The following is a 16,532-nucleotide window of genomic DNA, read 5'->3' as shown; positions in this document are numbered from 1 at the left end:
TACCTACAATTGTGCATCAACCGGACACTCGTTGTGCCCCCTTTTGTATTCCCTGTCCAACGTGCTCGTGTGTGTTTTTATACGTTTTCACTTACGGAGTCTTGGGACACTCGTTTCAAATAATTGTTAATTGATGTTGCAGATGTTTGTAGGTTAGGTTACGTGGTTTGGACTGGTTTATATAGGATTAACTGAAGTTTTTCTGAACTTGCGGCAGAGGATTTTAGAAATTTCGATTTGAAATTCGACTCGAAAGTTTCAAAATCATAGGAGTAAGTTGGCGGTGAAAAGAATTGATATAACCAAAAACCGAACGATAGCTCGCGATTTGGATAATGTTTCAAGGTCTTTTGCATATTGATTCGTTGCGAATAAAGTCGGGCAGAATTCTGCACAAAGTAAGTTATATTTAAGGCATAAAATTGTCCAATTTAATTGAATTTCGTGACTACGAGACAGTTTTGTATTACGTGTAGAAAATCATATTTCGGCGCCAAAATTCAACATGGCGGATGAGATCGCCTGCAGCGCTATTTAGAGCGGGACATACCTAACCGAAAGAAAAGAGAAAAAATTCTCCGACTTTTTTTAGCGCCAGGATGAAACTACGTCGCAATAACTCAAGGACGAAATGTTTTGGCCGGAATAAATGAACGTTGACCGCGTCAAGCGCATCGAAGAATCCTTAAAATTGAGCTGAGCGGGTTTAACAGATAAAGAAGAAGAAGAGCTGGAAAGGTCGAAGAGTAGGAGAGAAGAGAATAAGCGATAGGGGAGAATCGAGGGACGCGAAAAATAAAGAAACGGTTAGATCGTTGCACGCGCAGTGCTCGGCAACGACTCGACATGTACGATGAGGCGTCGCTTCGTTCCTTCGGCGCCGTTCGTCGCGACGAGAACTCTTACAAGACTTACGGATAGGAACCGCGAACAGTTGCAGGGTCGAAGTTTAGAGCTTAGCAAAGGCGCCGCTCGGCGGGGAGAAAAGGCGCATTTATTTCGGTTAGAGAAAGGCGTAGTTTTCTCCGAACGTAATAAAGCAGGGTTTAAAAAGCGCGCGTCGCGGAGCGTCTCGTTACTCGCTTGCGAGTCTGCGCGGTGAGCGCGATATAAGTACAAAGGCGAAATTACTCGTAGGTATGTACCTATTTGATAAACGACGGGACGCGTGTCGTTTTATCTCACTCTGTTATAAAGCTCGTATATTAATCAGGCCGACGCGACGCTCCCGTAAAGGAAGACGAGAGAAAACTTTGGCGCCGTTCAAGTGAATCACGTGTCGCGAAATACACCGCAAAACCAGCTCGTAGAAAACTTTTTACATCCGTTCTTATACACCGTGGTGTTAATTAACATGAAAAATACGTTCAGAGAACGAACGAACTATCAATCATTACCAACGATATGTACAACTTGTGTGCTGGTGTTTGTCTCGAACCCGTTTAACGGTCTCGGCATTGATTATTGTTTTTTAAAACTGTTTTTTGTTTATTCAAACCTTATTCCTACCCTTATTCGTTGGTTCTTGTAATACCAAACTCGAATATTGAAAAGAAAGTCTATTCAAAAGAAATATATTCAGATCACAGAAATAAATACGAACGACTCCGTTGTACTTATCGTTAGAAAAACAAAGGGGAAAATGGAGAAATAAAAAATAGTAAGACGGACGATACTTGCAAATGAATGCAAAGCCATTCCTCGCCAAATCCATACCTTGAGGGATTCCTCGTCCTGCAGCTTCGAGGAACCTCTTCGGTGCGCGAATAAAATCCAGACGAAAAGTAGCAGCGTTATGAGCGAGAGTTTGATGGATCTGACGGATGGATGGAAGAGGAAGAATATATCTATAAGGTAAGTGTATAGAGGCGAGGTTGAGAAAGATAGGCGGTCGAAACCCCCGCATATCGGATGGCATTCCACAGGGCGAAGGAGGTGAAGAGGAAGGAAAGAAAAAAGTAAAATTTTATCTTTTGTCAGTCTCCGACTGTATAATAAAATACGAGCACCATTCGAAGTGAGCACCGCGCGGTTTTACCCACCGGTGTGTGAGCTCTGTGAGACCACGCATTGTGCGCACGACACTCGTACATTTGTATACACACGCATTCACACATATCGAAAGTTCTCACAAACAGCGACGAAACTTCACCCACAAGCCAGCAGCTAACAGTATATTACGTTTTGAAACCTGTCCAACTAGTCTAAGAGTTCCCGCTTACAGACGTTAATGCACAACGACAATAATTCTCCGGACAAATGCACGCGGTTCCGGAGCAAAGGAACGGAAGTCCTTGTGCTTATTGCGTGGGATCTGACCTTCGGGAAAAAGGTCGTATCACCATTACGCGTATTTCTAGTTTTTGTTGCCGTACGGTAGGTTGTTCCATAAAAAAAAAAAAAATGAAAAAAACAATTTTCTCCTATCAACATCGATTCATCTTGAATATCTCTTGATCGATTAGAGTTAGAAACATTCTGTATCGGTAAATTTCCTATAAGAATCTGTAGTTAAACAGTTTATAGGTAAAGCAGTTTACCAGAAAAAAAAAGAATCCAAAAATTTTCATGTTTTTTTTTTTTACGTGTTATCAAATGGAAAATGGACAAAATAAACGTCACCTTTAAATATCAATATTAATACCTCATATTTGGCGGGGATATTTTATTTGAGATGCTCTACCGAAATTTTGACACGTTTTTGAAAAAGGTTTTTTTTTTTTTTTGTAACACCCTATTATACCGCCATCGAATATTTTCATTTTTTACCATAAAATAAAAGCATGATTAATAGTAGGGCCTGATTTGACTGGAAAAAAAAATAAACAAATTACATTTACAACTATGTAATTGAACTATAACCGGTCATTCCTATCAAATTTTCTAGAAATTCAAACGACATTTAAACCGTTACTGTAACGATACCTATTTTTTTCAAACTTCCCAGTGACCTTAAGTTAACAAATATATTACGTCTCAGTGCTTGACTGGAATTGGCCGGCGGCTGGCCGGCTTTGCCGCTGATTATATACCCCGCGAAACGACGGACGGATATTTCTGCCGGGGCTATCCAGGTGCGTGGTTTTGGCTGCTGCTGTTTCTTCTTCGACCACCCACGTTCGCTCTGACCTAATCTTGGACGTCCTCCTCCTCTTCGTCGTCATGGAACACCCGCTGAGCTGGCACACCAATTAAACACACTGTTGTTCATCCCCCGTATATGTGTTTCCTTGTTTTCTCTCCATTGGTTGGATTTTTCACGTTTGTTAGCCGTGATTTTCGACCATTGCCAAGTTCCGCAACCGAGATCTACGGACAGATTTATTCCTGACTGATATGTATCAGATATCTGTGATCTATGAATAATAAAAACATGAAACTCTCTGACGATTTTCTCTGCATCTGCAACAATCCCAAAAATTATACGTTTTCTGCGGTATAGTTTCTGGTTTTTCAATATGAAAATATAGGTGGTGAACCCAGTTTGCTGGAATTTGTGTATCGCAAAATGAAGAACCGGAAGTTGGAGTGAAAATTTTAAATCTTAGTTTACAGTAATATCGGAGATGATTGAGCGGACTTGTGAATGGACAGTCTTCGCTAAAATGACGTAACATTAATTAATTGAAAAAGTATTTAAAACTCGACGTCAATTTGCGTCACATGGCGATATTATTTCCCCCGATCCAAGCGGCGGGAAACGGCATAAAGCAACTTGGAAATCGAGATGAAATCGCGCGCCTGCTGCACGTAATGTATTTCCGTAACGTATGACGCAAGAAAAGTTTTGAGGAAATGAGCGCGAAATTATTCGATCCGAGGATCATGGGAGGCAGGGACTCGTGGCTGCGCTGCATAGCCGTGGTGGTGGTGGTGGTGGTGCTGTATTCATCGGATAAATTTAGGTAGGTCAAGTGCTGTGTGACGATGAAAATTTACCAGAGGCAAACAGGTGTGTAACGGAGCACGCGACGCACGCCGTGGGCAGATCAGAGTTGCACGCATGCGCGAGTGTCGGTGGCACGCGTCCCCGAAGACGAGTGTCAGGAAGACGGCAGACAGCGAGGTCCAACGGCTCGATCCGCGAGTCTCCTGCGGCCTAAAGTCGCCTCCACAACGACCAGCGAGAGACAAATTTTTCCCAAAATGGTGAAGAAGAAAAAAAAAAAAAAAACAACAACGCACCAAGAGCTGATGAAATTTGTGAAAAAAGCGATTTTTAAACCGTTTTTTGGTAAATGTTCGACCGGTATAATTGGACATGGAATAAGGGTTGCTGTAAACCTTACTCAGACGCAAAATTGAACGTTTTTGAAAACATTACGTGTACTGTATCGATATTGGAGAAAAATGAACGCGAGGCAGTTTCGTAATACACGAAATTTATATAAACTGGAGAAATGCCAATTGGACGAACAAAAATCACATTTGACTAATTTTAACGAGGCGTAACCGACGGTTGGGCATAAAACAAAGTGAAAGATTCATCAGGCACGAAAAACTCGTCACGCATGTTTCAAGATTTATTCAATGTTTTTACTCAAGGTCTGCATCACTGCACAACCAAAGTTATAAGAAAACGAATCTGTTTTAAATTGAGTCACTCGAAGATCGCTGTACGAAGTTTTTTATTACACGTGTAACTCAAAGTCGTTACCAATTTCAACAATATGTACACATACCAAGTTACATCTACATATGTATTAGGAAAAATATGTTTCCTCTCACGATGAGAACACTGGTTCAAAATTTTGGATCTAAGGCGTGGATCACCCGTATAATTCAACGATATTATTCTGTTCAGGGTTGGTAATGATTGGTTAAGTTGACGTAAATCATCTCCGACATTTTTCCCGTATATTATCGTGAACATATAATTTACGGCTGATCAGCGTGTTCGGAGAAGTTAATATTCAGGTCAAATAACTCGGGTGCCATCGGAAACGTATTTCGTGCATCCGTTATATTATACAACGCGATTCTTCTTGATCATGTTTCACAGATTATTGCTACTCATTTTGTGTAGACGAAATGCGGTAACGACACGTAGATCAGCGATAAATCACGTCTGCCAATGATTTACCGCAGTATCGTACGCGACTGTAAAATAGCGCGAGAATTTTCCGTGCTTTTCGAGCTTTCCCAAAAGTTCGGACTCGAATATCTCGATTCGTTGTGGCAGCACCCTAACTCGGTTGGATAAGCTTGGCTTAAGGTGAGGTAAGCCGGCTGATATAGCCCAGAAAAAGCTCCGGCAAACTCAGCGCGACGTCTATCGTCAGGTCGACGCTGAGCGTCGCGGACCGAAGCGTAAACCTACATAACAGCTAGATGGTCAGGAAATCGGATACTAAACGGTCAGCGTAAAAGCGTCGAATAAAAGTCCAGAGCAAAAGTCTTGGGTTGAGAGAAGCTTGACTCTGGTTTCTTCGTCCGATCGAAAATCGAGCTTGCAGTTTTCTTCGTGATCTACATTTCAGCAGTTTTCGGATAAAATGGAGTCTCAAACATTTCAGAAGCCTTTGATACAACCGGATTCAACGATTCGTCCAAAGATGCGAAAATTTGAAGCTTGACTCTGGTTTTTTCGTCCGATCAAAAATCGAGCTTGCAGTTTTTTTCGCGATCCGCATTTCACCAGCTTTCGAGTAAAATGAAGTCTCAAACATTTCAGAAGCCTTTGGCACAATCGGATTACACGATTCGGCCGAAGATGCGATAATTTGACGCAAACACAAGATAGTGGTGCGGAAAAAAGCAAAAACTTGAGTGACACGGCATTGTGCAATTGTTTTCTCGATTCTATACGCGTCGATCGTCGCCGTCCGCGTTTCCGTAGACAAAGTGGCATCAGTCCCCCGAAACGCAATTATAGTCCGCTTAAAATAGATGTTGACTTCTCGCGGTCAGCGGACCAGCCAGTGGATCACCACTTGTCCGTCACTCTTTGTACGACGCAGGTTGGATTGGTTTTGAAAAATCGTAATTGGAAGTCAACCGATGACAAAACAAACGAACTCCGATTCACCGGAGAAAACACGTTTCCACCTTTTGCCTCAGAACTTAATTTTATTTTCTCTGCACGAGGTTGACTCTTCAGTCGGAGTTTGCTCAAAGTACTTGAAAAAAAATTGCGTGTCACACTTCCGCATTATTCATTCTTCGACGATCTCTCTGAAATATTTTCATCTAGAAGGATGAAATTTTTATCCATGTTTCGTCCCTCGGTTTAAATCATCTCGACATCGCCTAGCTGGGGGTGGAGTTTTCACGCTTGAAGAAATTAGATACCTCCGCAACCCATCCCTACGATGTTGGTTGTTGGTCTTAAGTTAAGGCAGAGTTTTGCGTGACCGAGTTTAATATTTGAGAAGCGTGGATCTAGCGATCGGATTCAAGATCCAGAGTGTTGGCAGCGGGCGAAGCTCAAACCCGGGTAGAAGCAACGTGGGTTGGAAATTTGCCAAATAGGATAGCCGACTGGCACCGAGTGACGCGTGGCTGAGATAGATCTTCCGCGTGAACCACTGGAAAGCACATCGCTCTGAGCATAAGACTTCAAGGTTCGTCCAGTCCCGCACTAGGACGATAAATAAACTGTTACGCAACTTGAATCCGCTCGACGAACATCGTTTTCTTCAACTTTTACTCTTCTAGGTGGTTTCGATTAGAGTGGTTCTCATCCGTGCCTTGAAATTTTTCGACAACTTAAGGTTCGTCCGATATTTCCAACGGCTCGACTGGCTTCCATCGACACGTTCCAAAATGATTCGGTCCACTTTGTTTCATCGAAAACGTCTGAATTCGGGAACTCTAAGTTCATTTCGATTCGGTATAAGAAGTCTCATCAGAAACTCACAAGTTTTGCATCCACCTGTGCGACTCGAGTTACATAACAATGTATTTCATACTCCCAGCGATATTGTTTTGCACGTGAAGTAAAACCTGACGTGTTACTCGTGAAATTTTCGCAAAAAATCAAAACGCTGTAGAAAAGACGCGAAAACGAACGTGATGCGGACTGCGATAAATCGACACCGTTGACCAACTCGTCGTTGAATGCGATCGTGACATGCGTTTCGCCATGGATGCGTGATCGTTGTACGTATCCTATATAACGTGTGTGATTGCGACGTAGAATCAGGTACGACGATTGCGAAATCGAGTATTGTAATTACGCAGTGTGTGTGGATGGTGGGGAGGGGAGGGTGGAGGGCGATAAAGAGAAAAAAAAAGGTAAAATAGCGTTCATCTGGTGTGAAACGAAGGCAGGATAAGATATGCGCATATACGTGTACGTGTACCGTATACCTGTGCAGCTTACACCTATTTCAAAGCGGAGGCAATTTAACCGAGCGTAAAGTTGTTTACCGTTGAACAATGCTTTGTCCCTGTGCATTGTCTCCGCAATGACAATTGGTAGCTAGACTAGCGATCATGAAAAGAGATTTCACTGCCGATCGTTCCGACAAAGTGGAGAGTCGCCCGTTTCGAAAAAGTTTATCAACGCAACGATTTTCGCGCTGTTTCCCATGGAATTGTAAAGCCTGAAGCGTGAAACGCGTTCTTTCAAAAATTACACCGTGAGAAAAACGTATTTGATACCGTGATGCGATGCTGAATTTTCGAATTTACCCTACAACGGACTTCTTTATACAGTCGAGTGGCAAAGCGGGGACCTCGACCAGGCCGAAGGTCGTGGGATGATGGAATTGGCGAAGAGCGGAAGTCTCGTACGAAACGACTCGATTCTTTAACCGAAAGCAAATGCGAGGGAGTCATTAATTTATCTCTTCTTGCATGCGCGGTGAGCACTAATTGCGGAAAAGTGCCAACGTGCGACTAACCGACATTCTTCGTCGAAGGCCAAACCTGGATAACGGTTGTACAACTTGTTTATTCTTGGATGGGGATTTTTCTGTTGGGAAAATCAACGATTAACCGCAATTGGATGGATGCAAGCTTTGCACACACACACACACACACACACACCAGGCAGATAAGATCCGCAGATATCGGCTGGGCAAGGTCAATAACTGTTGACGCATTGTTTGTTGTTTGGTTAATTCGACCGACAAAGCTCGTGAAAATACGCCTTTTTACACTGACCGATAATAGAAATCGAATCAGGCATACATATTTGCATTGGCAAACATTGTACCGTTAATAATGATGTTTTCAGATAATATCGATGTGATCGATTGTTAATTAGATTAACGATAATCGTTGAAGGGAAAGAATTGTTTAATATTATAAGTATTTGTATCGAAGGTCGCAAAACAATTCCGCATAACAATCTACAATTTTATTGCAGAAATTATACGCCACGATCAATCACTGTGTTTATACTTGATACATATCAGCACAAAGTAAAATATAATAAACGTAATAAAATCTGATTATTCAGTAACAGATTTTTTATTTCAAAAGAAAAATCCAGCACTCGTTCCAAACGTGGAAAGGAAGTAGAAGAAAAAGAAGAAGATATACGTAGGTCAAATCAAGTTCCGCTTATCAACTATTTGAATTCGTAGACCAACTCCATGGAACTTGAGCGCCAAACGTATATTATGCAACGCGGTTTAAGATGCTTCATGTATTTATAATTTGATGAAAATATATCAGCTTAAGTAATTGCCTCGCGATGGATCTATAATACTCTGCAGTATCGTACCCAACGAATTATTTATCGTCGTCGATGTATGTTACGCGTATGCATACGTACGTACATGTATAGGCTTGTTGGCGCGTGTTAAAATGTGTGCAAAGTGCACGTGCGAAAATATACGGCACACACACGTGTTTGTAATATCAACGTATATGCGTGTACGTATGTACGTTGAACTTAGATGTATCGGTGAAACGATACAACCGTCGAGGAGGGAAGCGAATGGCAAACACCTGAGCCAACAGAGTTCGATCACTTCCATCGCTCGCTGGTCTAATCTCGCTTCTTTTTCCCCGTTTCCATTTCCCTCCTCTAATCTTCTCCTGCAGCCATCGGATGGCTGCGGTTGACATTGCTTTCATTTCAACCACTTGAGCCAGCTTCCCGACTCCTTTCCTACACGGACATGAGTCTGGAGGCACATAATTTACAACGCTGCTCAATGCCACCAAGATTGCGGATCACTGTTTCCTTTATCTCGATAAAGGGCAGTGGAAACCCTGCGGTGAGACTTGCGAAAAGGGATCCGAAGAGCACAAAGGAGTTATTAACTTCGCCCGAATGGAAGGTTGAAAGTAAACAGTGCTTTTGAAGGAATCAATTCAGGGGTCGGTCATTGGTCATTATCGACCCTGACCTCTTTGGGTTGTATCCGTTTGACGTTTAGTCATAAAATCATCAAAAAATAAATTAGCAGTGTCTAACCCTCTAGCGATTGGTTTCAGTCATCGAGAAATTTGCAATTTGTACCGTCAGTTTATAAGGTTGCAAAACAAAAAGGTGAATAATTGGATACATATAGAAGTTTCTGAATTGGTAGACTTACCGTACTGCTCAGGAGAAACTCCTTAAGCAGTTTCCAGCGTTATCTCATATCGAAACGCGCGGCGTCATTCGAGCACACCTGAGTGCGTTGGACTTTAGAAGTTCGCTTTATCTGCTTTTCCGTTCGACTTTACTGCTGCAGTAAGATGAAAGAAAAAAAAAACCCGTACACAATGAACTCTGGACATTGTCCTCGTACCTGATTCTAAGCGCGGATATGCCGCATGTCGATGTCACAATCTGTAGGAAAGTGATCGAGGAACATGCTTCAGGACTTGTCCAAATGCGTCTGTCGATAACTCATCCTAGCGAAGCATAAAGGTCGCAAATGCCGCAATCCGATGACGGATGAGTCTCTCCTTAGATTCACTCTCGCATTGGGATCAACCATGACGAGAAGAAGGAGTATCATGGATGAAGAGAAATCGGAGAACCGGTAGATATCACTGAGGGTCCAACTTGTGACACGGATGTTGGGATTAATCAGTCATGCGAGGTGCTTGGGGCTACTTGAACTGATCAGAAGACAAGCCAAGCAGAACACGGGATACAAATGATCCATAGATCACGATTGACGAGAGGGGATTCGAAGATCAGGCGAGACTCGAAAAGCAATCATATCTCGTTTGTCCATTCCGTTTCACTTCCTGGAAACTCCAAAGTACCTTCACAAGTAATTCGACCAACTTTTGTCGGAGCGACAAGTCGATGAGATTTATCATGCGGTTCAAAACGAACCAGGAAGCGTTTTAATTGACATGCCTCGTGTAATCCATGGTGCTAATTTATAGGGTCCGTTTCGCGACCCTGGGCTGCATCCATTAACCACGTGCGGCACGAGACCACCTGCAACAACCAGCAGCGGTAAAAGATCTTTGTTGCAAGCGTTGCAGCGGTTGCAACAAGTGTACAGCTTTGCGGCAGTTGCCAACACCGACCGAGTCAAATTCCAAAGAATAACAAGCTGCGCGTCGGTGCCAACCGGAGACGGTGGCCTAGCTGGTATCTCCGTTGTCTCAACAAATTTCAATACCATACAGCGGGCAGGTAGGTATGCATGATTACAAATCCTCGCCCGTGCAGCGTTAAACGTGTAACTGTAGTACCTACTCCAAAACACTCGATCAATGTCACACTACACATACATCTATGATAATATCCCGCGCGTGGTGCCAAGGCGTGCTTGTATTCCAGATAACAAATAATCGTAACAAATATTACACCTAACAACAACAACAACAACAACAACAACAACGACGATAACGACGACGACGATGCGTCTCGTTTACAGCTAGACTCAGATTTTTTATTGCATCTAGTTTTTTTTTCTTTTTTTTTTTTGCCAATCGTCGGAGCTTTCGAGTTTTTAAAGTAAAATTCTAACGCTGGATCGCAGCTTCTATCTGCATATTCTTGTTGCCGAATGTTTCAATTTACAATATCGGGAAAGTGTTTCGTTCAACTAGATCCAGGAACCAGCCGTTCAATGTGCACTGAAGATCTCGCGCAGTCTTGCATCTATGCGTATATTCGAGCTTTCAATGTGGATATTGCAAGTCTGAAAATAACCACAGCGATGCTAATAATATTTTCATTGGCGGAAGGATTAAAATATGTGCCGAGTTGATAAAATAAACGACGACGATCGTATATACATATATATTTGATATTTGTATATCACTATTTCGCGCGAGAACTTTGTTTTTGGCAAAAACCAAGACAGCTTTTTTTCTCCCGATAATTTGGTAATTTTGTAATTTGACTTGGCTGATTTCGTCTCTCTTATCACTCTTACCATATATACGTAAAAATATTCTGTCATTGTGGAGCATAATAATTTTTTGTCAATTTGCCGTAAAGTAGAATAATAATTTTCAAAAATGGTGATATAAGATTCGTGCTTGTATTGAGAAAAACTAGTCTTGCAAAATGAAAAAGAAAACGAGACAAGATGCGATTGATCGTAATCGATTCGTCTAGCGCTGATAAAAATGGTGTTAAAAATCGTTGGACTCGTGCAATACACCGATCGACGCTACGCTTTGTTGTAAATATTAAATAAAAATCAAAGGCGGTATAATAAAAGAATAGCGAGTTGGCACGAGGTTTCCCTGTGGTCTTCGCATGGTTCGCCTCTTTAACTGGGCCACCGGCGAACGTATGCATGCAAGTTTCTACGTAGAGCCGATGTTGAATACCGCGCGTATCCGCACGTACGTATAATACTTAGATATCATGTACGTATGTAGGTAGTTAGGTATTACACAAACGGCAGGCTTACCGGCCGTTCTAGAAGCTTGCGGAACGAGAAACGCCTCCAAACTCGCTTAACTTTGCAACGTAGGTTACAAGCCAGATGCCCGCGGGCTTGTATAGCGGACACCAAACGGCCCCACGGCTAAAACCGAAATAGCCTCTTGTTTATCCCTTGCCCCATAACTCCGGCCTCCACCCAATTTTAGTACATTCATTTCTCCTCAAACATCGCAAAACCGTTTCGCCAATTACGCGGCCATGAGTCCCAAAAATATCAATTTTTTATACAACGATCAGATTATCAACAGGTGTGAATTCGTTTTTCACTCCATCACGGCGTTCGGGTGGAAATTATTTCTAAAATTTTCTACAAATTTTTTTGTAAAATTGGGAAATTTTGTGCAAAAACTTGTAGATTTTTATGAAAATTTTTAATTTTTTACCATATAATCTACAAGCTACTGCAATTCTTTTATCAACGAAAATTAACAATTCTTTACGAAAAACTATAGTTATATGCATATTTACAATTTTCTAAGAAACAATACGAAATGTTAGTAGAAATTTTCACCAGATAACTTGTTGGGATAAGTAATGTTACGTTCACGTTGATTAGGTAATACACCTAATTGACGACATACTGAAACCGCTGATAAATAGTTGTCGAAAATTATTATCGCACCGCGGTGCAAGGTTCGCGAATCTTTTCGATAACCGAGCTGATCGTACAAATCAGCTGACACTTCAGAGTGAGCTTATTAACTATACGCGATTCTTAGTGATGTCGAAACTCCTAAATTAACCGTTTCATCGACCGAGTAGATTTATTGATCCTGAAACCCGCGGTTGCAGTGACCAGATATAAAATTGGACAAGTCCCAGAGCCGGAAATGCCGCGCGATCGCGAATCGGAGATGCTATGTGTATATGTATATATATAATTACACATACGTATACCTATACATAGATGTGTATAGGTTCTCTTGCGTTGGAGAGCACGTGCACACAACTTTCGATGCTCTTGTAATGGCTCTGCGCTTACTCTTTATTTCTAACCACTTCACTCGTTCTAACTTCAACTCCGAGAAATCTTGTGTTGTTTCCCCACCTCCCACCACCCCCCTTCGCATTCGTATAATTAGCTATTTCCGTCAACGAAATTTTCGTTTTTTTTTTCTCTCTCTCTCTCTTGCATACATGGCATAATTGTACAAAATTTGCAGTCAACAAGATTAACGAATTTAATATTAGTATGTTATTCATCAAACGTTACTGATACTGTAATTATAGCGTACACGTAAGAATATTGAGAAACTGAAATATGTAAGGTATCCATGAAAGATGGAACATAGTTTTATAGTAACGATTAGCGAAGCGTAAAAAAAATTTTAACTCTGTAACAGAGGTAAGGAAAAAAAAGCAAACTATAAAAAAAAATCTCTGCTTGTTACACTTACGTGTTTCATATTTCCTGTAACTAATTGTTTTTCGATCGATCGTAGTCGTTTTGTCGATTAATCGATTAATCAAAGTTGCTTAATAATAATTCTGCAAGTCGGTCAATCGATATATGAATAAAAACCGTCCGTTAATCGATTAGTTGGAAAAAACGATTAATCGATGAATCGCACAACACTATTATACGTACCAACACAGACGCTGAATCTCTTTTCGCTTCGTCCCTACGTTATTAATTAACGTATATTACATTGAACCAAACTTGTAACAAGAATCAGTAATCTAAACTTCCGTTTCTCCTTTCCCCTCGTCTTTCTTTTCCAGTCTTCTGTTTTTTTTTTTTTTTTTTTTTCTTCTTCTTTCTTATTACAGAGCGAATTGCGAAAGAGATCGGTGGCTCGAGGCACAAGCGGTCCAGCGAAGCCGGAGGCTGAGGTCGGTTTGAAATATGTAGCGGGTCGCCACCGGCTGAGCAGCTTAAGGAAAACGGAAAGAGCCTGGCGACCACCACGACCACCGGTAGTCCGGGCGGCGGTTCGGCTTGGCAGCCTAAGATTTTGCGGTCCAGATGTTATGACGTAGAGGGGATTTCCTTCCACCGGTGAAGCGGACGCCGGTCGTCGCGACGCCCGGCGCAACCAAACCCACGTGCGCGGCGCACGCGTTAAATTAGTTGCTAATGCTCGTACGACACTCACGGATTATTATCTAATCACGAACTGAGTCTCGAGAGAAGTTCGTCTTTGCCATCCAGGAACAATAAAAAACAAAAAAGAAAAAAACATAGTAATTCTCAATCTGAAATTGATGAAAACATCGTTGTCAAGTTTCGTGTATAATCAGAAACTCTCGAAGGATTTTTTTTTGGATTTGAAACGAGTTTGAGTACGGCTTCGAAACATATCAATGAGACGCGAAACTTGTGAACGAATTTTAAACAAACGGAATAAAGTTTTCGATAAAATCGGATAGTGTATTTTTGAAAATCTGCTGTTGATTATACCAAGTCCGGAAATTGTAGCTGTTGTTATAAGTTGCTAAGTGAATAATCAATTTCTTGAGTTTTTCAGACGTATTTTTATTTTAAATGATATTCATCCGAACAATATCCTGACAATGAGGTAAATAATTTTATCGATTTGAGAATATATTCCAAGCTTCGGTACGAAAATTTTCAACTCAATCCGATCTTCGTTCTATTCTGTTCATTTTTCTTGCGCAATTGCATCGTTATTTGCGCCGAGCAAGACTTTCACTCGTTTATTGTACAACTTAACCTCAAATATTGACGATAACTCGACACGTACAAATATGAACACCGATATCGTTATACGTATCCGGGTTGCGCGGTACAAAACCGAATTTGCGTTACGATAAAAAGAAATTAAAAAGCGACCAAGCGGTTGTTGGGTTTTATAAAATAGACGTTAATCCCGCGAAAAGGCGCGCGACTCGCAATCAGCCACCCTACCCATAATGCACCGGTTTTAACAGTTGCGCGCGCAACTCGCACGGCCGGTCCGTTGTCCCCTTTGTTTTAAGTTTATCTTTAGTGCAACCACCTTGTGAGCTTGCCTGGGGTTTTCTTATCTTCGTTTTGTCCCTCTGCATCCCCGCTTCGCCCCGTCGCGCTGTCGTCAACCACCCTTCTCTTCTCCTCCTTTTATAGAACACATTCGTACATAGATAAATATACGTAAGTACGCATACAGAGGCGTTTGTTGAAACACGTGCGGCTAGCGAGAGCCGTGGTACAGTTTATTTGAAACCTACTCGCCTTTCTTGTTTCAAACTTATTTCTTACGCGATTTGCGCGCCATTCGACGATATTCATATGACAGCTTTCCTCCGTTTGCCCGAGTAGCTTATTCGCGGCTTTCATCAAAAACACAAGTGGGTATAATTTATCGCGCGGATATTACAATGCGAAAAAAACGGTGGTACGATTTTTTCGTTTGCCTTCCGTTCTTCAAATATATTTTCCTCAGCCTCCAATCGATCGCTAGACACTCGACGTGGAGAAAATTACTTGACAAATTGCCCGGAATCGGATCAAAATAAATACATATTGACAGCCACTGTGATTAAATATATTCAACTAACATTTCAATTAAATTCATTGATTAAAGTTCTCTCAATTTGTATAACATTTAACTTACAAAAATCAACCAACGCATCTACGTTATAAGTCATCGATTTCAATATACTGAAACGAACTTTGTCCGAAATTTGGAAAAACAACAGAACGGACAAAGAATATTTTCCTTTGTACAGTTCAGCGTATCGCTCTGTCTTTTCTGGGTGTTTATTAGGGGTGTACTGGATACACAACCATTAGAAAAGCGAGATGCGGTCGAAAGCTGCATCTGCGCATCATTTGGAGGTATTATTAGGGCCGAAACGCGGCTCGCGAAGCGCAACGCGGCATATTTCACTTGTCTAATTCTTCTTGCATCCCGCGGCAGTGTTCAGAACTTTCACCTTTTGTCGCTTTATTTGCTGCCCCGCCGCTCGCCGCGTTGACCTAGGCACAGCTTTTTCCTCACAAGCCTTCTATTCGCCCGAGGTTTTCCTCTCTTTTCCCGCCCCCCCCCCCCTCTCCTCAGATCGTGAACCAGGCTGTCCTCTTGTTCCGCTCTTCGACTCTCTAACTGCGCAGTTCTGCACCGCTCCTGATGCTTTTTTGCAACGCGCGGAATTAACGCTTCCCCCCCCCTCCCCCCTCCACCCCCCTCCCTGCAGCTCCATTTTCAACCAGTGGTTGACGGCTCTCCGAATGCCAAACGCACGCGTTTTGCTGTTTTATTCAACAGCTGACAAAGGAATTCGATTGCAGCGGACGCTTTTTAGGCATCTTCGGGTACTCGTGGGTGGATTCTGGGAATGGGTCCTCGCTTAGCGGTGAATGTGAGAACTCTTATTGGGGGGGGGGGGGGGGGGGGGGGTGATCTTTTGAGAATTTTGGCAAATCGAAAAATTTTAAGAATTTTAGAGTCAAACTTCTTGCAGATGGTAGTTTTAATTTTCGCAAGTCACATAGAGAAGAAAAAAAAAAAAAACGGTCACAATAATTTTATACCTTGTGAAGATTTTCTTTTGTGAGCAATTATAGAATTACACGGAATTTCGAGCCTCGTCGAAATTGGTCCAACGATATGTATTGTACAGTGTAATTGATTGAAAATATCGTTCCGCCTGTAATTAATTCCTACGAGTCTTTATTTTCGAAAATTGAACTCGATTGGCACAAGTTTTTATTGGTGTATCGTTAGAAGCGTATGAATCGTATTGTGGGATCTTTGTTATCGAGGAAATAGGATTTCAA

The 16,532-nt window shown here is 41.9% G+C and overlaps 2 long non-coding RNA genes across 7 annotated transcripts in view; one reads left to right on the top strand and one right to left on the bottom strand.

Moving 5' to 3' along the window:
• Positions 1–16,532, bottom strand: part of LOC124219172 (uncharacterized) — a 76,209-nt gene that overhangs the window by 38,332 nt on the left and 21,345 nt on the right. The gene's annotated exons all lie outside the window — the stretch shown is intronic.
• LOC124219190 (uncharacterized) lies at positions 657–3,384 on the top strand. The gene is made up of 2 exons (XR_006883342.2): positions 657–1,854; positions 2,981–3,384. It is a non-coding gene; the product is annotated as an uncharacterized lncRNA (long non-coding RNA).

The sequence above is a fragment of the Neodiprion pinetum genome, chromosome 1 (assembly GCF_021155775.2).
Source record: "Neodiprion pinetum isolate iyNeoPine1 chromosome 1, iyNeoPine1.2, whole genome shotgun sequence".
In the NCBI taxonomy this organism is placed as follows: Eukaryota; Metazoa; Arthropoda; class Insecta; order Hymenoptera; family Diprionidae; genus Neodiprion; species Neodiprion pinetum.
The sequence above is the reverse complement of the archived record's forward strand: the minus strand, read 5'-3'. Positions and strand labels throughout refer to the sequence as shown.